The sequence below is a fragment of the Danio aesculapii genome, chromosome 4 (assembly GCF_903798145.1).
Source record: "Danio aesculapii chromosome 4, fDanAes4.1, whole genome shotgun sequence".
NCBI classification, from domain to species: Eukaryota; Metazoa; Chordata; class Actinopteri; order Cypriniformes; family Danionidae; genus Danio; species Danio aesculapii.
The window spans coordinates 22154707-22177834 of NC_079438.1; the positions used below are offsets into that span (position 1 = coordinate 22154707).

The 23128-nt window shown below is 41.4% G+C and overlaps 6 non-coding genes across 6 annotated transcripts; 5 read left to right on the forward strand and 1 right to left on the reverse strand.

Moving 5' to 3' along the window:
- Positions 1–4010: 4010 nt before the first annotated feature.
- On the reverse strand, positions 4011–4083 carry trnak-uuu (transfer RNA lysine (anticodon UUU)). The gene has a single exon. It is a non-coding gene; the product is annotated as a tRNA-Lys (tRNA).
- A 9083-nt stretch (positions 4084–13166) lies between these two features.
- Positions 13167–13307, forward strand: LOC130224159 (U4 spliceosomal RNA). Its single transcript, XR_008837232.1, has one exon. It is a non-coding gene; the product is annotated as a U4 spliceosomal RNA (small nuclear RNA).
- Positions 13308–22134: 8827 nt separating this feature from the next.
- Positions 22135–22253, forward strand: LOC130223943 (5S ribosomal RNA). The gene has a single exon (XR_008837050.1). It is a non-coding gene; the product is annotated as a 5S ribosomal RNA (ribosomal RNA).
- A 165-nt stretch (positions 22254–22418) lies between these two features.
- LOC130223876 (5S ribosomal RNA) lies at positions 22419–22537 on the forward strand. Its single transcript, XR_008836986.1, has one exon. It is a non-coding gene; the product is annotated as a 5S ribosomal RNA (ribosomal RNA).
- Positions 22538–22702: 165 nt separating this feature from the next.
- LOC130223785 (5S ribosomal RNA) lies at positions 22703–22821 on the forward strand. The gene has a single exon (XR_008836900.1). It is a non-coding gene; the product is annotated as a 5S ribosomal RNA (ribosomal RNA).
- A 165-nt stretch (positions 22822–22986) lies between these two features.
- LOC130223944 (5S ribosomal RNA) lies at positions 22987–23105 on the forward strand. Its single transcript, XR_008837051.1, has one exon. It is a non-coding gene; the product is annotated as a 5S ribosomal RNA (ribosomal RNA).
- Positions 23106–23128: the final 23 nt, after the last annotated feature.

The following is a 23128-nucleotide window of genomic DNA, read 5'->3' on the forward strand; positions in this document are numbered from 1 at the left end:
TGATGTAAGCAGATTAGTAAGCAGTTGGTGATGTTTTTTCCAAGCCGATATCCTTCAGGCAGTTTGATGCGAGTTAAAAATTTGGAAACTTAGTTGAAAACAGCCCTTTGTAGTGTTTTGGTAATAAATAGAACAAGAGAGAGACTGGTCTGTATTTTTTATCCAATGAGGTGTTGAGTGATGTGTTTTTGAACAGTGAAGTTACCCAGGCCCGTGTAACCCCGCTGGTCCTACACCACCCAACCCGCTCTGAGCTGGGATCAAACTGGCGACTGTCCGCATGGCAGTTGCTTTAACAAGGAGGCTAAAGACCATGGCCCCCAGCGTCTGTCGCCAGAGTACCTTTAGAGGTCAGAGGAGTAGGGTTTACCTGCACAGCACTTCACTAGCTGGCCTCCGTTACACCTGCTTAAAAGTGGTTGGGAATGTGCCAGTGTGAAGGGAAGGGAGTGAATTTTTCTTCAGAGGGTGTTGTTTGATGGAGATTTAGGTTGGATTTAGTGGGAAATAGACTGCTAATTTGAGTGTTTTTTTGTGTATAAAAGGAACTAAATCAACAGCTGATAAAGAGTTGGTTGAGGAGGACAAAGCAGGGTATTAAATGTCCTGAATAGTTTGCGGATGTCTACAGTGGTCTTAATTGTGTTATGGTAGTATGTGGTTTTGGCCGAATAGAGTTAGGAGGGTAAAGATGACAGCCGGGTTTGGTACCTGCTAAGGTCAGTGGAGGCTTTTTGTTTTGTGCCATGCTCTCTCTGTTGCCCTGGGTGCTGTTCGATGTTATCTCAGAACATGCCCTAACACTAACCATTCTCTCAGACCATCCGACAGCCAGGGGTTAGAGGGAGTAGGGTGCATTGATCTGGTGGGGACAGGACAGATCTCACCTAGGCAGGATGTTAAAGTGGAACAGAGTGTTTCTGCTCCACTATTTACATCAAGAAGGGAGAATTGTGTGTGAGGGAAGAGAGAATGTAACAGTGGAGGGGAAGTGTGTGAAGGACAAACCAGTTTTTACTAGCAGCAATGGTATACAGTTTAACCCAATGAATGACCAGTCTGTCAGATGAAGAAGAGCTGGAGTCAGAGATTCAAATAAATAAATAAAGTTTACTGAACATAGTTTGCAGTTTCATCAGCAGAAGCCAGCATCAACACTGGAAAATGAGTTCCTGGGCCGCTCTGCTTACAATCACAAATCAATAACAATTATACTCTCACATAAGGTCATTAACTGCATCACACATATAGGTGTTCTAACCTGATGTAAAAACTCAGATAGACTAGGAAAATTTCCACGTGGGTGCGTGCGTACAATTCTGAACAATATCTTAAGCATAAACGTCAGACATCCACTAGACTGACTCCAGACCAAGGTTATTATAGTTAATGAAAGCGATCAAAAAATGTAAACTAAAATGTTAAATAATTGTCGTTAACTGAAATAAAAATAAAAACGATTTTTTCAAAAAACTAGAACTAACTGAAACTGTATTGTGTACATATAAAACTAACTGAAACTAACTAAAATTATAGCAAAAACCTCCTTCATTTTCATATTTGTAAATGTATTTACTACATAATCTTACTATAAGCCTTTTAGAAGTAAATCTATTTACTCGTCGCTGCAGGTGTTTGACCCGTACGGCACCTCAGAGTCTGTAGTCCTGCTGCCATTGGCCAGAACGAGCTGGTTCTCCTCCAGTCATCCTTGCTGTTGCTCCCGCGACAAAAACGAGTGGACATCAGAGCAGCAAGGTGATAGCATTAAATACAGAGACTAGTATTAGATACAGAGATTAGATACAGAATTTATTACTTTAACACGTTTGTGCCCAATAATGGGTTTTAGCTCTGTATCGTGAATGAATCTTTTTAACCAGATCTTCTTAGTGAACCGGTTGAACTAGTTCACCTAAGCGAACTGAATCATTTGAAACGATTCGCGTCTCCAGTAAGCACTCATCCACAAACTACTTAGTTTTTAACAAACCTAATACCCCCTCTAACTCAAAATAATCCAATATATACTCTTATTCAGTTATTAGAACAGTGACGTTACACCAAGATCAAATTTGAGAAGCGGTTAACCGATAAAACTGCGCATGCATGATTCAGTGAACCGAGCACAAACAGTACATGACAGCCTGCTGTGACAGAACTAAACTTCAACAACTGCGTAATAGTTTAAATAGGTGAATCATGCTTCAGTTGGATTGCAAAACTTTACTGTAAGACATTTCTCAGATCATGGTGATGTTTTAATTGACTGAAGTTACTATTGCTGACTTCATAATGTTGAGTCCTAACATCCGCTATAAATATCTGAACTTCCCATCACTACTGTGTATCTAACATCAGAATCAGCCCTGCACACATATTGTACTTAAGGCTGCTGTCTTGTGGGCTGTTGTATTTGAATTTGAGGATGGGTAGATGGTAGTGGTAGATGATAGTGTTCATGTGTCCTCTGAATACAGGTATCAAAAAATGTATGGCTGAGTTTTTATTATACAATATTTATTCTGTTGATTTTGAATCTTGCACCTAACAAATATCCTCATTAAAAAATTATAAATAAATAAAACTAATACTGAAACTAATAAAAACTAAACTACAACTAAGTCATTTCAAAATATAGAAACTAATAAAAACTAGTAAATCTCCCTCTAAAACGAATTAAAACTATCTACATTTGAAAACAAAAAGTCAAAATTAAATAAAAACTAAAACTAATGAAAAATCCAAAACTATTGTAACCTTGCTCCAGGCATGTGAAATGGATCGACAATCAAATAGAACACACACTTAAAGTAATATAAGTAATATAGTATAATCTGTTGCTTACCAAAGGCTGAATGTACTCTCAGCCCTCTTTATCAAAACTGGTTAAAAACCTGTATAATCTACATTCAGGCAGTTATATTCTTACTACACAAAGTCTATCTTGAATAAAAGTAGAATCACCTTAAAAGAATTAACCGTAAAAACAGCAAAATCACTTAAGACATTTTTATATAGTATTAACTCTTAGAAATAACAAAGGAGACAGTTGCTTCCGGTCCTCAGCCCTCAGTTCCACTCAAGGTCTCCGTGACCTCTGACCTAGTTTGGTGGCTCCTGAAAAAGTTATAAAGAGACAGGCAAACGCACTGAACATTCTTATATTAAGCAATGTGTTAACTTATTCATTAATTAAAATCAATTCAAAGTTAATTGCTCGTTCAAATAATCAAATAATTATATAAAAATAATGAGAAACAAGATGGTGAGGAAAGGCTAAATGTTGATTCATGCTGAGATAGATAGGAAGGTATAAATCCGAATCCTCCACGCTCTACAAAAGTTGGCTTACACGCCCAAACAGGGACTTGAACCCAGGAACGTCAGATGAAAAGTCTGACACTACCGACTGAGCTATCCGGGATCACTGGGGCATTAGCTTAGATTTAAGCGCTTGTGACGTGTCACAGTTGCAGCGTGCACTGAAAAGTGGGCTGTACAAAACATGTGGCAAGAGGGTGGCGTGATGCCAATGTCACCGTAAGGAATCCTGCTGTGACCTGGATTCGAAGCGGGGTTGCCGCGGCCACAATGCAGAGTACTAACCACAATCCTATCACGGCGAGTTACCGGACAGCCGTTGTGGCCCCTGTGTGGCATGTTCCTCCCTCTGATTTGCCCCTTTCGGTTCAGTGAGCGCACGCTGTTGTTTTTCTCCTCCTGCCAGCCCGACGCTTTTCCCAAGTAACGCTGGAATTGCAAACATTTGATGACTGTTGCAAGTTTAAAAAGGAAGAGGACGGTCACGTGGTCTGCAGGACTCGAATCAGCGCAAGAAGCCCCCAATGGATTTCTAATGCACCACCTTAACCACTCGACCGCAACTACAAGACTGCCTGTGCTCTCCATGTCCTCATGCCTAGTACACGTGTTGTGCATCCAGATGAAACTTTCAGCAAGCGATAGCTCACTGGCAAAAGCTGTGGCCCCACAAGAAGAGCCTTACACGCCCGAGCAGGGACTTGAACCCTGGACCCTCAGATTAAAAGTCTGATGCTCTACCGACTGAGCTACCTGGGCTCCATGGTAGTGCCTGGCAAGTAGGCAAGGTTTAGGTTTGTGGTCAGCGCAGACCTTTACTGTACACAAAAGTTTACCGTGAGGTGGGGTTTAGACTTGTGGTTGGTGTAGATGTTGCTAAAACACAACAGGTTAATGTGAGGTTGGGTTTATGGTTGTTGTAGGTGTAGACGTCAGTAAAACACAGTAGTTTGGACTCCATGTCATGTGGGACACATTAAAAAGATCAATGACAACTGCAGAAGGTCTTTCTGTTGTTGTGGCAATAAATGGAGACTTAACCATTGAAACGATTCCTTCCATGCCTTAGAAGCGTGACTTGATCAATGCTTACCTACACAGCATGCTGGCATCAAAGGTCCCGTTGCTCATATCGAATCCCTAGTCTTCCACACTTTAGGAAACGTAAACATTCAGGACGTGCCATTAGCACAGCCTGCACTAAAAGGAGGCTGGAGATTACGGATGGCATCACACAGTGCAACGCCAATGCCACCTTGAAAAGCCTGCCGTGACCTGGATTTGAACTGGGGTTGCTGCAGCCACAACGCAGAGTACTAACCACTATACGATCACGGCGAGCTACGGGACAGCCACTGGAGCCTCACTCTCTGTCATACGTCTTTGAAAATGGAGGGCCCCCAGGGCAGTCAGTTGGCACACGCTGCGGTTTTATTTTTGTTGCTTTTCCCTACAAGCACATCCCTTTTCCCAAGAAACACTGGGGTTGCAAACAATCAAGGAAAGTTGCAAACTAAATCCTGCATGCAGCCTGGACGTAGTCAGCAGGATTCGAACCTGCACAGGGAGACCCCAATGTATTTCTAGTCCATCGCCTTAACCACTCGGCCACGACTACGAAGCTTGACCTTTCCATTGTGCTCTTGCCTGGCGCATTGGTCGTGCTGCCCGATGACATGTAGCGCAAGCAATAGCTCACCAGCAATAGATGTCGCTTGTAGGGATGGTATGCAGTTTAACCCAAAGAATGACCAGTCTGTCAGACGAAGAAGAGCCAGAGTCAGAGATTTAAATAAATAAATAAAGTTTACTGAAGATAGTTTGCAGTTACATCAGCAGAAGTCAGCTTCAACACTCGCCATGAGTTCCTGGGCCGCTCTGCTTACAATCACAAATCAATAACAATTATACTCTCACATAAGGTCATTAACTGCGTCACGCATATAGGTGTTCTAACCTGATTGGATAAAACACAGATAGACTAGGAAAATGTCCACGTGGGGTGCGTGCGTACAATTCTGAACAGTATCTCAAGCATAAACGTCAGACATTTAGAGCTGACTCCAGACCTGTGAAACGGATCCACAATCAAATAGAACACACACACTTAAAGTATAATCTGTTTCTTATCCGAGGCTGAGTGTAGTCTCAGCCGTCTTTATCAAACTGGTTAAAAACCGGTATAATCTACATTCAGGCAGTTATATCCTTACTACACAAAGTCTATCTTGAATAAAAAGTAGAATCACCTTAAAAGAATTAACCGTAAAAACAGCAAGATCCCTTAAGACATTTTAGATAGTATTAACTCTTAGAAATAACAATGGAGACAGTTGCTTCCAGTCCTCAGCCCTCAACTCCACTCAAGGTCTTCGTGACCTTTGACATAGTTTGGTGGCTCCTGAAAAAGTTATAAAGAGACAGGCAAACGCACTGAACATTCTTATATTAAGCAATGTGTTAACTTACTCATTAGTTAAAATCAATTCAAAGTTAATTACTCATTCAAGCAATCAAATAATTATATAAAAATTATGAGAAACAAGATGGTGAGGAAAGGATAAACGTTGATTCATGCTGAGATGGATAGGAAGGTATAAGTCCGAATCCTCCACGCTCTACAAAAGTTGGCTTACACGCCCAAACAGGGACTTGAACAAAGGAACGTCAGATGAAAAGTCTGACGCTCTACTGACTGAGTTATCCGGGATCACTGGGGCGTTAGCTTAGATATAAGCGCTAGTGACGTGTCAGAGTTGCAGCGTGCACTAAAAAGTGGGCTGTGCAAAACAGGTGGCAAGAGGGGGGCGTAATGCCAATGTCACCATAAGGAAGCCTGCCGTGACCCGGATTCGAAGCAGGGTTGCTGCGGCCACAATGCAGAGTACTAACCACAATCCGATCACGGCGAATTGCCAACACTGGAATTGCAAACAATTGATGACCTGCGCAAGGAGACCCCAATGGATATCTAATCCATTGCCTTAACCACTCGGACAAGGACAGGTCGAAATGGACTGCTAAGGTGGGGGAAAAAGAAAAAAATGAGAGAAAAACAGGGGGAAGGGGGTGGGGTGAGGAAAAAAATAGAGGGAAATGTAAAAAATGATAAAACAACAACAAAGAAAAAATGTGAATTGTTTTTTCACATTTTCCCTTATTTTAACTAACAAAATTTTTAAATCTATTATTACTTAATTTACCTCTTCGCAAATAAGCTTAAATTAAAACATTTTAACATAACAGTTTAAAATAAAACATACAAAGTTATGATATATATTATAATAACATTTGTATTATTAATCTAAAATATGATATATATAAAAAGTATAATAGTAAAAACAGAATTTGAATAAAATATATAACTAAAATAAATGAATTAAACATGACCTTTAATAATGTAAACAAATTAAATAATTACATAATAATAATAATTATTATAACTTTAATAATTGAAACTTTAATCAATATACTACTATTCATATTAATTTGGTAATGCATTTTTTTAATGTTTACCTAATAATAAAACAAATTTTAATTTTAATAAGACAAAAATAAAAACTTAAGAAACTATAACACTATTAATATTATTATTATTTACTATAACTATAAATAACTACACAACAACAGTAAAAATGAAAATGAAAACATTATTTTTTAAAGATATACAAGTAAAATTATATATATATATATATATATATATATATATATATATATATATATATATATATATATATATATATTTCTATTGCAAATTTAAAGTACATTATAATAACAATAACCACAAATACATCTTAATTTAACAATTTTTTGTTGTTGTTTATTTAAACATCTTTAAGAGCTTTCCTTTAAATTCTAATTTACATAATGCAGTTTAAATGCTCCAACTTAAAACATAATATATGTATGAAAATGTATGCATGTATGTATGTATGTATGTATGTATGTATGTATGTATGTATGAAAGTCCAAACAAGTCTAAAAATAGTCTTTCCATGGAGTCTAAAGAGAGTCTTTCCAATTGTCTGGCCAGATGCTGGACAGTACCACTTTCCTTTAACCTGGGAATGGCGTGTTTGCTTTTTGGGTGGCCACATGTTTTACAATGATAATGATAATGATAATGTTCTTTTGTGTGACACTTCTTTGGTGGCTCCCTTTTTTCCAAGCACGCTGACGATTCAGAGGCGTGGTGGAACTGATGGCTGTTGGCCTGCTGGAAAGTGAGACCATCCCGTGGAGGAAAAGAAGACCATTGTGGAGACGATGGTGATGGAGCTGGTGGAGCTGATGTCTCTTGTCCTGCTGGAAATGACCATCCTTGAGGCGGTGGTAGAGCTGATAAAGCTGATGGCTGAGACCAACCCTGAGGCGGAGGTGGAGCTGAAGGTGGCGGCTGAGACCATCCTTTAGGGGTGGTGTAGAACTGAAGCTGATGGCTGAGACCATCCCGGAGGCGGTGGAGCTGATGGTGGATATGATGGAAAAGAACAATCTGAATGTCCTTGCCTGGAATGCCAACCAGGAAAGTGCTAAGCCCCAGGCTAGAAAAAATGTGTGCCAGATAGAGATGCTCCTCCTTGCCCAGTGTTTATGCGTGTAATGGAAGCTGCTGCAGTTTCAGTTCTTGAATATTATCGTTGGCGAATAATTGCCTCACCCTCCTGATTTTCAGGCTCATGGAACTGAGTTGGAACATGTCCATGTTCAACAGGTGCAGTTGGGGGCACCTTAGGTATCAGCAGTGGCTCATTTACCAAACCCACCTGCTGGGGAAGCTCTAGTCCTTGAAGCAGCGTGTCCCGTTCAGTTCTTTTTTGTTGGTCCAGAAGCCTGGGAGAAAAAAAAAACATTAAGTTTGAAGAGAGCACAACTACTTTTTATGCAAGTGTACAGAATGGTTAAGTATATACTACAAAGCAAAGAAAAAAGAAACTATATATAAAAAAATGTCAGGAAATATTTAAAGAAATATAAAGCATGTAGTTTGCAGTGTAATTTAAGAGACAGAAAAGAAGAGCTGGCTTCATATACAAGATGAGCCATCTGTTATACATTACTGTTAATGATGTTCATAATTCTGTTAAAACTAAATTTGCAATGTTTCAACTCACCAGTGAGAATCAAAAATCAAGAGGTGATTAATATTACAGCAATAAGGTACTGTAAGCAGTAACAGTTCTGTGTAAAGCTGTTGTGAAAAAACTGTGCACTTTTATTGCAACTAATATAAAAATTAATTCGGACATATGAGTAGTTAGTTTCATATTTGCTTCTGAAGAGCAGTCGTTCATAGTAATATTCTACTTAAGTGATTGTAAGAAGCCCAACTTACCATGATGACACTGTAGTAGTGTTGACTGTAACTAGCACCAAGTTGGTCTTGTCCAGGATCTCTCTGCAGTCCTCAACCAGCTGCTTAATGTGACTGTACATCATCATAATTGCTTGAGGAATGGGTAAGATTTTGCCCTTTTGGTCTTTGGGCCTGTTTCTTGCTTCCCTGAACTTCAAAGCTTCAGGGTCACACATTCTGAAACCCTGTTGACATTACGTCTCTGGGCAGCCTGGCCATGAATCATGAACAGTCTGTGGATATAAAAATGCTTTGAATAAATAATGTATGATCTGTATTTAATGTCTCATTATAGTTTTTTTAGACATATAGATTGATTTTTTACATAGGCAGCATCAAAAGACTAATGTCAAATTGTTAACCAAGGGCTAAGCCACTGCGCTTCCAAGAAGCTCTCCAAGGACCTTCCAAGACCTTTTTCTTATTCTTAAGCGAATACTTAGAGGGGAACTGGTCAATGGCATCCAAACATGAATACAACCTAAAGATCTCTGCTATCTCGTCGGTAGATAAAGCAGTGATAGTGCAGTTGAGGCTGACGAGATACCCTGCCAAGTTGTCCACTGCATCCCATCCAGAAACACCCCTTAAGTCACATCTACTGTCCTGGGCCTCAAAGACAGCCACTGGAGGGTCAGGATCACCAGCTGCAAGGTCAGCTGCATGGCACACAGTTGTGTCAATTTCACTGTCATCTTCAGGCTCCTCTGCAGGAATTTCAGGCACGTCATTTTGATGTGAAGTCAACTGGTCTCCTTTATTGGACTGAGCCAACAAGTACTCCACTGTGGGCAAACTCTTACCAGTGGGTTTTCCTGGAGGGGTGAATTCTGGCATCAAAGCCTTACCAAAGACTCGTTGGCTTATGCTATTTAAATAAGACAATAAACACACATCAAATGTCCTGATGTTTGAGGTCCCCGCCACAGACACAGCTTCTTTTCCCCGGTTCATGCTCATCTCGAGGCCCCCTCTAACATGTACATTTGTGTGTGCATGTTATTGCATCTCCATCCTAGGAATTAAAAAATCAGGTAACAGTTATTTTAAACTGAGAAAACTAAAATTTTATGACAGTAATAGAACAGTAACAAAATACAGAGACAACTATGGTTGTAAATTCCATGATAACAACTTAAATCAATAAATTTAATAAAAAGAAGCCAAATCCAGTTAGTGGCCATTGTGCGACTATAATGCTTAAACAATAGCAGTAGTTTACTTATTTGCTTATAAGCTTAAAATATACAGAACATTTTGCAATCGAACACTCAAAATTTACCAGGAATGAAGGCACAATGATGGCGGTTAAAACTTTCCAGTGAGGATGACCCCCTGCCACATCTAAGCACATTTAGGACTTTACCACCCTTCTGGATTGTCCCTGTCTTTGTGTATGACTCCACATGGGGAGGGTCCTGGATGCCCTCCAGGTGTTTTTGTTGTGTCTCCCAGACATGGTCCATGCTGTCAGGGTTAACCAGACAAAGACCTGTGGTGTCAGTAAGCTCCCACACTGATTCCAGCAGCCCTGAAATCATGACCTGAATCATGTTCATCGTGTTCGCCGCCTACAATGCTTTGCGAGTTCACCTGGGCAGTAGGAGTCAGTAGGAGTCTGTGCTCCATGGCTACTCTTCCACTCCCCTCTTTTGGCTGCCTTAAGTTCTTTCACATCCTCCTGATCCCACTCAAATATACAAGAGGAAAGTTTTTAACAAAAAATACTATAGAGAGGGTGGTGCTTTGTAGTAAGGCCACAGTTGAATCTTCTTATAAAATGGAAGATATCTAGCCCAACAATAGACTTTCATGGCCGGAAAAGATTTAGCACCACCGGTGCACCTGTGGAAAAAATAAATGTTAGAGGGAAAATATAAAATAAAAAAACATGCATTTGATTTGATTTCAATTCACAATTCATTTTCATTTACAATTTAAAAACAATTACAAATAAAAAAGACACATTTATCAAGATGATTACACAAAAACCTAATTTAATCAGAAATTAGTTCATTACAGTTTATGGTAAAAATTCAGATGAGAAAAGAAACTGCATTTTGTTGTTGTTGTTGTTGAGATATTTATTTATTTTTAAACGTAAAAAGTCAAATGTTTTAAATACAATTATAATTATAATATTTATAGTTAAATACAATAATGGTGGGGCCAGTATTTATTTATTAATAATTGATTTTCATCATCATTAGGGAAAGGAGGCATTTTTAAGATTTAAAATTTTTGTCAAATGCACTGCACATTTAATAAGATTTCAGCTGACTGACTGCAGCAATCCCGGTCAACATAGATGACCTCAGGCTCTGGCTCCTTAGCCTTCTGGTAGCGTCTGACGATGCCCTGGCACAGCTCCTTCAGTCCTGCACCTTCAGCTGTTGTAAGAACACTGTTCAAATCCTGACCAAGCTCATACCCAATGTTGGTCATCCATGCAGCCATGTCCCCAATGGCACCAGCCACCTTTTTGGTAACCTCAAAAACAAACATAAAAAAACGTAGACATTTTGGCAGGCCTGATATAGGTTTCCTTTTTTTTGTCACAATTGCACACACTTTTAGGATTACAAGGAAATTAAATCTATTCTAATTATTTACATGAATTGCTGAAGATAACCTTATAGTCAAACCTTCATGTATTGTACCTTTTTGTAGAATCCGTTTTCAGGATATGGCCATAGGTGGAGTAATCACCCCTTTCACCTCATCAAGATGGCTGACAATGTCCGATGTGAACTCCGAGCGATAGGGATGGGATTGGAAAACACGCATGCAGAGCACAATCAATTAGCAGTCCATCTCCTTAACCACTCGGCCATCTTGTCACATATGTTCTTACTTTCCTGATGGAGGCTGGACTGTGGCACATATGTGTATATGTATGTTCTTGCAACTATTTTGCAAAAATATTCGATAAGATGACATTCAATTTTGCCATAACATGCTTCGAAGCACAAAGAGGGTGCAAGTAAGTTACCTTCCACGTAAACACCAGGCTCTCTTAAACGAATGACCAGGCTGGAATTCGACTCACACATGCAAAGCACAATGGATTAGCAGTCCATCGTCTTGACCACTCAGCCACCTCGCCGCGTACATAGGTGCTCTCCTAATGGAGGCTGGACTATGGCATATAAGTAGGTTTTTGCAGCTATTTTCGCAAAATATTACATATAGTTTTGACCTAAACATCCCTTAAGACGCTGAGAGGTGCAAGTAAGAAACCTTAGACAGAAGCAGTTGCCTGTCTCAAAACAGTGAAACTATGAGGATGGGATTTAAACCAGAACTTACAACATACTAACCTTAACACTCGGCCACCTTGTCACGTGTAAGCACAGCGTTGTGCTAGAGAAAGGATTAACTTTTGGGACTCGAATGGATGTTCTTACAGAAAAGAAGATAAAGGTTGTCATAAGGAGCTTTATCAGTAGCTCTGATCAGTGCCCCAGAGTTAAGGCTGATTTATACCTCTGCGTCAAGCGCACGCGTATGCTACGGGGCAGCCTACACGTAGTTGCATAGCAACTCGCTGTGGCCGTCGGCGACATTGACGCGCACCTCTCAAAAAATGTAACGCGTACGCGTAGCGCAAGCTCTGAGATTGGTCAGCTTGGTAGCGCTAACGAGTGTGGGCGGAGGTGAGAGCCGCACGAGCGTGAAGCAGCGGGTGTTTACAAGTGTCGAGTCCCATGGAGGAGCTCTGGATGGAGACTGTTGTTTTGTGTTTACCTTTTGATTAAAGTTGTTGCACGTCCACGGGTTCCTGTCTCAAAATGAGCGAATTTGAGCCACTTGCACATTAAGGAAGCGTTCAGAAAAAAACAAACACCAGCGAAGAAACTCAACACAGAGAAACATAAACACCTACTGCCAGCTAGCGTTTCGGAAGTGTATTGCAGAGCAACAGAAACAGTACGCAGAAGTAAAAGTGCACGGCTACACGCAAGGCTTGCGCCGTGGATCACGCTGATCACTTGACACAGAAGTATAAACCAGGCTTTATTGTTCAACATTAACTGCAACATGTTTCTTCTGGTTTTGTTGGAGAGAAACTAGACAGAATGCCTGAGTCTAAAAACGGCAGCATAGCTGACCTTGGATTTCTGTCAAAATATGGTTTCAGTGCCCTTGCATTCTTCATTACCCTACCCCAATCCCTGTACAGCCCAATAAATACATCCCAATCTCAACCCTTTTCTCTGCCGTTCAGCGTTGTGACTCCGCCCCCTTTACCAGATTACCCACAATTCTCTTCTCCCAGATTCACATAAGTAGTGTATACTTTTCTTTAAGTAAAAATGAAACAGTGTATAAGTAATTATTTTTGGACAAATCAATAACCTGTTCTGCTGACACAGCATGCACTCATTGGTGCCAGAAGGCTGATTGCTGGCAGTTTAAAGTTTGATGCCACCTTGTCGTTGCATGTCCAGATTGGTACACAGAAGAGTTCGTAGCTGTTATAGCTATTCTTTCGCAGAGGCAATATCGTAGCCTATGAGGTCTATCCGAGGCGTGATCATTGCTGGTTGAAAACTTTACCCAATACCTCGCTGAGATGACTTGAAATACAGTCAGCTCTGGCAATTTTTGTCAGCCTCTTACTAGGCTTAATGTTCTGTTGAAAAGGACAGCTGTGCTTCTGTTTCTTTAACATGTTGCAACTTTCGTGTAGCTCCTAAACATGCAGCAGGCTGGATTAACCTGTACCATAACATTCTTCAGAATGCAAGCAGAGTGCGTGTAAGAAACCTTCCATGGAAGCACCAGGCTCTCTAAAACACTAAAGCAATTGAACGACGAGATTGGGATTCGAACCCACACAGCCAGAGCACAGTGGATTAGCGGTCCATCCCTGCCGGAGGCTGGATTAACTTTTACCAATAACATCCTTCAAAACGCTAAGAGGGTGCGAGTAAAACACCTTCCACGGAAGTACCAGGCTCTCTCAAACACCAGAGCAAATGAGCGACGAGGATGGGATTCAAATCCACACATGCAGTGCGCAATGGATTGGAAGTGCATCACCTTAACTACTCGGCCACCTCATCACGTATGCGCCTACTTCTTTGATGGAGGCTGGACTGCGGCACATATTTGTATATGTATGTTTCTGCAGTTATGTTCGGTAAGATGACTTTCAATTTTGCCATAACATGTTTCGAAGCACGAAGATGGTGTGAGCAAGATAACTTCCCCGGAAGCACCGGGCTCTCTTAAAGATCTTAAAGATGAGACAAGATGGCGGCGCGTTCGGTTCGCGAGGCTCAGCGTCTCTCCAGTTTCTGAAATTTTGCAGTATTATTCCTGCTCATTTCGGGTCTGTTCGTGCAGAACAGCAGTGCCTTTACATCGTACACCCGACAGGACATCTTGGATATTGGATTGTGCATTCCGGACAGTTTTATTAACAATCCTCGACTCATCCCTGAGATCTCCAGAACACCCGGGCCTGAGAGACCTACCCGGCGGAAGTGCTTGGAGGCGGCGCAGAGAACGTAAATAAAGACGGGGGAAGCGCGGCGGGCTAAGAGCTAAGCTAAATCTAACACCACATTGGCTCTCTTTACCCAGCATCTTTCTCGCCAATGTACGGTCACTGGTGAACAAAATGGATGAGATTCGACTGCGCATCAACCACAGCAAAAGATTATGGAACTGTAATGTCATGATTTTCACAGAAACATGGCTAAACAGCGGGATACCAGACAACGCTATATCGCTAACGGAGCATCAAACATTCCAAGCAGACAGAACGGTGGATGACTCCGGTAAGACCAGAGGCGGAGGATTATGCATTTATATTAACAAAGCTTGGTGCACAAACTCTGTCGTCGTTGGGAGACATTGCTCTGTTAACCTGGAATTTCTAATGGTTAAATGTAGACCACCATAATAACTGCCGCTTATATCCCTCCCGACGCTGATGCCAAGCTCGCTATGAATGAACTTCATGCAGCCATCAGCAAACAACAGACTGCTCACCCGGAGGCTGGTTTTATTGTTGCGGGGGATTTTAATCACTCAAACTTAAAGACTGTGCTCCCCAAATTCCATCAAAACATTTTCTGCCAGACAAGGGGAAACAAAACTTTAGACCAAGTTTACACAAACATGGCTGAAGCATATGCTGTGACCCCCCTCCCCCACTTGGGTCAATCAGATCACCTTTCTTTGTTTCTCACCCCCAAGTACTCACCCATCGTCAACCGTGTGAAGCCATCAGTAAGGACCATCAAAGTGTGGCCAGCGGGGGTGGACTCCACACTCCAGGACAGGTTTGAACACACAGACTGGAGTATGTTTGCTTCCCAGGCCACATGTGGCTCTCACACAGACATTGACAGTTACACTTTCTCTGTTCTGGAATATATCAACACCACCATAGACAGTGTTACAACCCAGAAACAGATCACCACATACCCAAATCAAAAGCCATGGATGAACAAGGAGGTGTGCCTCCTGCTGAAGGCAAGCAACACTGCCTTCAGATCAGGGGATGCACAGGCCTACAGCACTTCCAGGGCTAATCTGAAGAGGGGCATCAAAAAGGCCAAGCACTGCTACAAGCTAAAGCTAGAGGAGCACTTTTCCAACTCTGATCCTCGGCGCATGTGGCAGGGCATCCAGGCCATCAGCAACTACAAACCCAGCCAGTCCACCCCCACAGCCACAAATGTCTCCTTCCTGAACGAGCTAAATGACTTTTATGCCCGCTTTGAAAGAGACAATACAGAGCCCAGGAACACTACCTCAACCGACCACTCACCTATCACACTCACCTCCTCAGAAGTCTATACTGCACTGAGTCGGATGTGCGTAAGGCTGCTGGACCAGACGGTATTCCTGGGCGCGTCCTCAAAGCATGTGCAGAACAGCTCACTAGGGTTTTCACAGACATTTTCAACCTGTCGCTTAACCTAGCAACTGTGCCAACATGCTTTAAAACCACCTCTATTGTGCCAGTGCTGAAACACTCCAGCCCAACACGCCTGAATGACTACCGCACTGTAGCACTCACACCCATCATCATGAAGTGCTTCGAGCGGTTGGTCCTGGCACATCTGAAAGACTCTCTGCCATCCACACTGGACCCACATCAGTTTGCCTACCGTGGCAACAGGAGCACAGAAGATGCCGTCTCCATAGCACTGCACTCTGTCCTCACACACCTGGACAATAAAAACACTTATGCACGAATGCTGTTTGTTGACTTCAGCTCAGCATTCAACACTGTCATACCCTCTAAGTTACTGATCAAACTCAGAGACCTGGATATCGACACGTCTCTCTGCAACTGGGTTATGGACTTTCTGACTAACAGACCTCAGAATGTTAGATCAGGATCTGCTCCACCACCGTCACATCAACACTGGTGTACCACAGGGCTGCGTGCTGAGCCCCTTCCTCTACTCCCTTTTTACCATCGACTGTAGGCCTGTGAACAGATCCAACACCATCATCAAATTTGCAGATGACACCACAGTGATTGGTCTAATCAGCAATAATGATGAGACTGCCTACAGGGAGGAGATACAGCATCTGGCCACTTGGTGCACCGACAATAATCTGCTCCTTAACACCAGCAAGACCAAGGAGCTCATTGTGGACTTCAGGAAGGGACGAACAGGCTCACATGATCCCATCCACATTAATGGGATGGCCGTTGAGCCTGTCTCATCTTTCAAGTTCCTGGGGACCCACATCTCTATGGACCTTTCCTGGACCACCAACACCTCCAGCCTGGTCAAGAAGGCTCATCAGCGCCTATTCTTCTTGAGGCAACTTAAGAAGAACCAGCTTTCATCAGCCGTCTTGGTGAACTTCTACCGATGCACAATAGAAAGCATCCTGACCAACTGCGTCACAGTCTGGTATGGAAGCTGCTCTGTTGCTGAGCGTAAGGCATTGCAGCGGGTGGTGAAAACTGCCCAACGCATCACAGGGACTACACTGCCAGCCATAGAGGACATCCAGAAGAAACACTGTCTGCGCCGAGCACGCAGTATTCTTAAGGACGCCTCTCACCCTGCTCACAGACTGTTTTCTCTCCTGCCTTCCGGCAGGCGCTTCAGGCTCCCCCGGACAAAAACCAGCAGACTGAGGAACAGCTTTTTCCCCAGAGCTGTCTTCCTTTTGAACTCTGCCCCTCACTGACTCTTTTGCCCCCCCCCCCCCCCCCCCCCCCCCCCCCCCCAATACACTCCCCACACTCCTCTAACTTATACTCCTCACAATCACTGCACTATTTAACATTTGCACATTTAAAGTTTGCACATATTCATTGCACTGATTCATTTATTTGAACTGGACATACCCACTGCACATGGACATTTGTAATTATGTTTATCTATCTGCACACTTCTGCTATTAATAGCATCCTGTACATATATTCATTTATTGTAAATCTCTGTTCATAGCTAATACAACCTGTATATAATGTTGATAGTAGATCCATCTGTAAATATCACCAAAGTTTTTCTATAACTGCACTTTATAACTTATACCTATATCCTGCACTTGCTGCTATTGCACTGCTGGTTAGACCTAAACTGCATTTCGTTGCCTTGTACTTGTACATGTGTAATGACAATAAAGTTGAATCTAATCTAATCTAAATGAACGACGAGAACAATGGATTAGCAGTCCATCGCCTCAACCACTCGGCCACCTCGTCATGCATTTAGCCACTTTCCAAATGGGGGCTGGACTATGGCACATAAGTATGTATTTGCAGCTATTTTCGGTACAGACGACATTACATTTTGCAGGAACATCCTTCAAAACGCTAAGAGGGTGCGAGTAAAACACCCTCCACAGAAACACCAGGCTCTCTCAAATACCAAAGCATGTGAGCGACAAGGATGGGATTCGAACCCACGCGTGCAGAGCACAATGGATTAGCAGTCCATCACCTTAACCACTCGGCCACATATGTGGCCATTTTCCTGATGGGGGCTGGACTGTGGCACATATGTGTACATGTATGTTTTTGCAACTATTTTTCGGTAAGATGACACTTAATTTTGCCATAACATGCTTCGAAGCATGAAGAGGGTGCAAGTATGTTACCTTCCACATAAACACCGGGCTCTCATAAACGAATGACCAGGCTGGAATTCGACTCACACATGCAAAGCACAACGGATTAGCAGTCCACCGCCTTTACCGCTCAGCCACCTCGCCGCGCACATAGAGGCTCTCCTAATGGAGGCTGGACTATGGCATATACGTATGTTTTTGCAGCTATTTTCGCAAAATATAACATACAGTTTTGCCATAAACATCCTTTAAGACGCTGAGAGGTGCAAGTAAGAAACCTCAGACAGAAGCAGTTGCCTCTCTCAAAACAGTGAAACTATGAGGATGGGATTTAAACCAGGGAGTACAACATACTAACCTTATCACTGGGCCACCTCGTCACGTGTAAGCACAGCGTTGTGCTAGAGAAAGGATTAACTTTTGGGACTCGAATGGATGTTCTTACAGAAAAGAAGATAAAGGTTGTCATAAGGAGCTTTATCAGTAGCTCTGATCAGTGCCCCAGAGTTAAGGCTAATTTATACCTCTGCGTCAAGCGCACGCGTATTGTATGGGGCAGCCTACACAAGGGTTGCATAGCACCTCGCTGTGGCCGTCAGCGACATTGACGCTCACCTCTCAAAAAATGTAATGCGTATGCGTAGCACAAGCTCTGAGATTGGTCAGCTTGGTAGCGCTAACGAGTGTGGGCGGAGGTGAGAGCCGAGCGTGAAGCAGCAGGTGTTTACAAATGTGGAGTCCCATGGAGGAGCTCCGGATGGAGACTGTTGTTTTGTGTTTACCTTTTAATTAAAGTTGTTGCACGTCCACTGGTTCCGGTCTCAAAATGAGCGAATTTGAGCCACTTGCACATTAAGGAAGCGTTCAGAAAAAAACAAAACACCAGCGAAGAAACTCAACACAGAGAAACATAAACACCTAGGGGTGGACTGGCCATCTGGCAGACCGGGCACTTTCCCGGTGGGCCGACGTACTTTTTGGGCCGGGCTGATCATCGTCTTATGATTTGATCGGCCCATAAAAGGCTTAGCAGCCTATCGTTTTTTTCTGCCTTATTGATTGACGCTGCTGTGATCTGTGACTCTCTGAAAGTAGATGCTTTTTTTCCCGGACAGACAGACCGGGCCAGCCCGGTATTGACATTGGGCTGGCCCAATCACAAACTCCTATTTTGGACTCCATGTGAGCGTGCGTCGTCTGTGTGTATTTGTCAAAATAGTCGAGAGTCAGAGAGAAGAAACGCAAGGGAGGCGCAGAGAAATCGCGGGAAATACACCGGCGTTTCATTTAGCCATTCTGAAAAGTTCTCTGTTCATTCTAGTACACGGCTAAAAACGCAAATCACGTGACCACACACTCTCTGCCCAGAGCTGCAGCCACTAGTTCAGCGGGTGAGCATAAACCCCAGGTGAGAGTATAGTGCATGTCAGACAGTTCATCTGCTGGATGATCTCATCTCACTATAGTTGTTAAACGTGATATTGAATTCATCTTGTTGTCTCTATCTAACAATTCTTATGTCTTTTGAATCACTTGTTCTCAGTTAACTGTTTTGGCTGAGTGCAAAGATAAGCTAATATATTAATTTATGTAACCACATACACTGATTCTGCACATTGACTGATTGCTTACCTTTATCGTTTAAATTTAATGTACGTTATACTGTTATAATGGCCATTCATTCTTTTCAGTGGAAATGAAAGGAGACAGTTATATTTAAGCCCTGTTTTGTTATAAATATGCAGTGTGAAGATGATGCTCATAAAAATATGCAGCTACACAAGGCTGTTTGGTGTCTGTTATTCATAATATCATAATGAAACAAATTTGACTTATATTATGTTTTCATTGTTTAGATAGTGAAACAGCAAGCAGGATGAGGTGAAAGAGGTTAAAATGTAACACTGTTCCCTTTGAAGATTTACCCATGCATTAGCAGGCAGTTTTTGTTATGTTTATTATTGAATATAGGCTGAGTGAATAGTGTATTGAATAAGCTAAATTGGCTGTAGTGTATGAGTGTGTGTGAATGAGTGTGTATGGGTGATTTCCAATATTGGGTTGTGGCTGGAAATGCATCTGCTGCATAAAACATGCTGGAATAGTTGGCAGTTCATTCCACTGTGGCAACCGCTGATAAATAAGGGACTTATGCGAAGAAAAATAAATGAATGAATAGTGTATTTTTTAGAACTCAACAAATATCTTTATGGACAGTATACAGAAATTAAATTGAGATTAAAGTTTGTATTTATTTATTTATTTCATACATATGGCTTTTGTGTTTTATAAAATATGAGTTGATAAAAATATTGGACGTGCATAGATAGATAGCATTTTGATTGAATTTAGTGGGCCGCTCTCGCCCAAAATGCCAGGGCATTTTTTGCCCCAGTCCAGCCCTGGTTGGAAGGGATGAAAAGAAAGCAGAAGTAACTATGTGGAAGGAAATGTTAGGAGGGATTGAAAGAGGGCTGAGGTTTTGGAAATTAATGTCTTCAACTTTGAAGGGGAGGGTTTTAATTTTGAATGTTTTAATGGTTTCTAAATTATGGAATATTTTATATGTGTCATCAATGCCACTGTGGATGGAAAAAAGGCTGAAAAAATGTTTTTTAGATTTTTTATGGGAAGGGAAGCCTCCAAGAATAGCATACGCAACGTTGATTGGAGAAGTGGGCAAAGGGGGACTAGGTTTAATAGACGTGGAGCAAAGAAAAAACAGCTTAAGAGTGAAAATGGTAAGGAAATATTTGGATGAAGAAAATAAGGCAGCATGGAAAAGAACAATGGAATATTTTTTAAGTAAAAGTGGCAATTTTAATATGGGAGATAATATTTTATGGATGAGGATGAAAACATTCATGACAGAGGGTCTACCAGACTTTTATAAAGAATTGATTGGAGCATGGGGGAAATTTTTAACTTGTGTACATTTTAATATACATGGACGCGAGAACATTTTAAATCAGCCTTTATTCTTAAACAGTGACATTCTTAATCAAGAGAAAGTGGTGTTTTTTAGGAAATGGTGGGAGGTGGGAATAACAAGATTAAGGGATGTTTTATATGAATTTAAGGAAGGATTCTTACCGGTGCAGTATGTTATTGATGTGATGGATGAAGCAAAGGAGGATTTTAACAGACAAGACTTAATAAAGGAATACGACATAATTAAAAATGCCATACCAGCAGAATGGTTAACAAGAATAGAAAACATGGAAGAAAATAAACCAAGTAAAGATGTGAGTGTAAGATTTGGAGAGAAATGGTGGGATTTTAAAGATTGTACAGTGAAAATGATTTATGGGTTTTTTAGAGATGGGGTTTTTAAGAAACCTGGTGCAAATCAGTACTGGATACGGCGTTTTAAAGATGTAAATGAAGACAATATTTGGGCTAATATAAATGGCAAATTTGTACAATCAAAACTGGAGAATTTAGAATATTTTATCAGGAGTAAAGCAGTGTTTACAGATGTCATTTTAAACAAAATAGGGATGGAGGAAAGTCTCACATGTAAAGTATGTCAAGATGCAGATGAAGGATTTTTACACTTGTTTTTATATTGTAATGAGTTAAAAGATTTTAATGAGAAATGCAAAAGCATGATTTTAACTTTGAAAGGAGAAAGAGACGACAATCTAGAGTGGGCAAAGGTGTTACTGTTGGGGCTGAACAAAGAATGTAATAATAAAAAGCTCATAAATTTACTTGTGATTTTAATGAAAAGTGCAATATGGGAGAGAAGAGTTGTAGCAAAAAAGGAAAAAGTTGTATTAAATGTGTGGAATGTGTTTAAGAGGAAGGTGGAGAAATATTTTGAATGTCTATTTTATTATTTTAAGTTAGAGGAAATGCAGGAGGCTTTTTATGATGTTTTTACTCAAGAAGTCACAAAGATTTTAAATGACACAGGACTAAAAATGTCTTTTTAAAAATGTGATTTTACCTTTTAAGGAACACTACTTGCAACATTTTATGTAAAAAAAAAAAAAACACATTGTTGTGAAGCTATGAATGTAATATGGACCTTTTAAATGTTTTGTCTTAAGTGTAATCTGTATAAATGAGTGAATTGTATGAATTTTGAAAAGTATAATAAAAGAAAAAAAAAAAAAAAAAAAAAAGGCAATGCCTGATCTCATCTGAACTCGGAAGCTAAGCAGGGTTGGGCCTGGTTAGTACTTGGATGGGAGACCGCCTGGGAATACCAGGTGCTGTAAGCTTTTTGAATTCCTTCATTTGGCAAAAAAATTAATAAATACAATTTAAAAAAAAAAAAAAGGTAAACTATTGAGGGGCCAAGGGCATTGTTTCTGTCGGTGCTGTTTCAAGGCAAGCTGAGCGGTGCTCGGCTCTTTTTAAATAGCCAACTCTTGACTGCTGCTCTCGCTTACGGCCATACCACCCTGGCAATGCCTGATCTCATCTGAACTCGGAAGCAAAGCAGGGTTGGCCCTGGTTAGTACTTGGATGGGAGACCGCCTGGGAATACCAGGTGCTGTAAGCTTTTTGAATTCCTTCATTTGGCAAAATAATTAATAAATACATTTTTTTTTTTAAAAAGAGGTAAACTATTGAGGGGCCAAGGGCATTGTTTCTGTCGGTGCTGTTTCAAGGCAAGCTGAGCGGCGCTCGGCTATTTTTAAATAGCCAACTCTTGACTGCTGCTCTCGCTTACGGCCATACCACCCTGGCAATGCCTGATCTCATCTGAACTCGGAAGCAAAGCAGGGTTGGACCTGGTTAGTACTTGGATGGGAGACCGCCTGGGAATACCAGGTGCTGTAAGCTTTTTGAATTCCTTCATTTGGCAAAAAAATTAATAAATACAATTTTAAAAAAAAAAAGAGGTAAACTATTGAGGGGCCAAGGGCATTGTTTCTGTCGGTGCTGTTTCAAGGCAAGCTGAGCGGCGCTCGGCTCTTTTTAAATAGCCAACTCTTGACTGCTGCTCTCGCTTACGGCCATACCACCCTGGCAATGCCTGATCTCATCTGAACTCGGAAGCAAAGCAGGGTTGGGCCTGGTTAGTACTTGGATGGGAGACCGCCTGGGAATACCAGGTGCTGTAAGCTTTTTGAATTCCTTCATTTGGCAAAAAAATTAATAAATACAATTTTTTTAAAAAAAAGAGGTAAACTATTGAGGGGCCAAGGGCATTGTTTCTGTCGGTGCTGTTTCAAGGCAAGCTGAGCGGCGCTCGGCTCTTTTTAAATAGCCAACTCTTGACTGCTGCTCTCGCTTACGGCCATACCACCCTGGCAATGCCTGATCTCATCTGAACTCGGAAGCAAAGCAGGGTTGGCCCTGGTTAGTACTTGGATGGGAGACCGCCTGGGAATACCAGGTGCTGTAAGCTTTTTGAATTTCTTCATTTAGCAA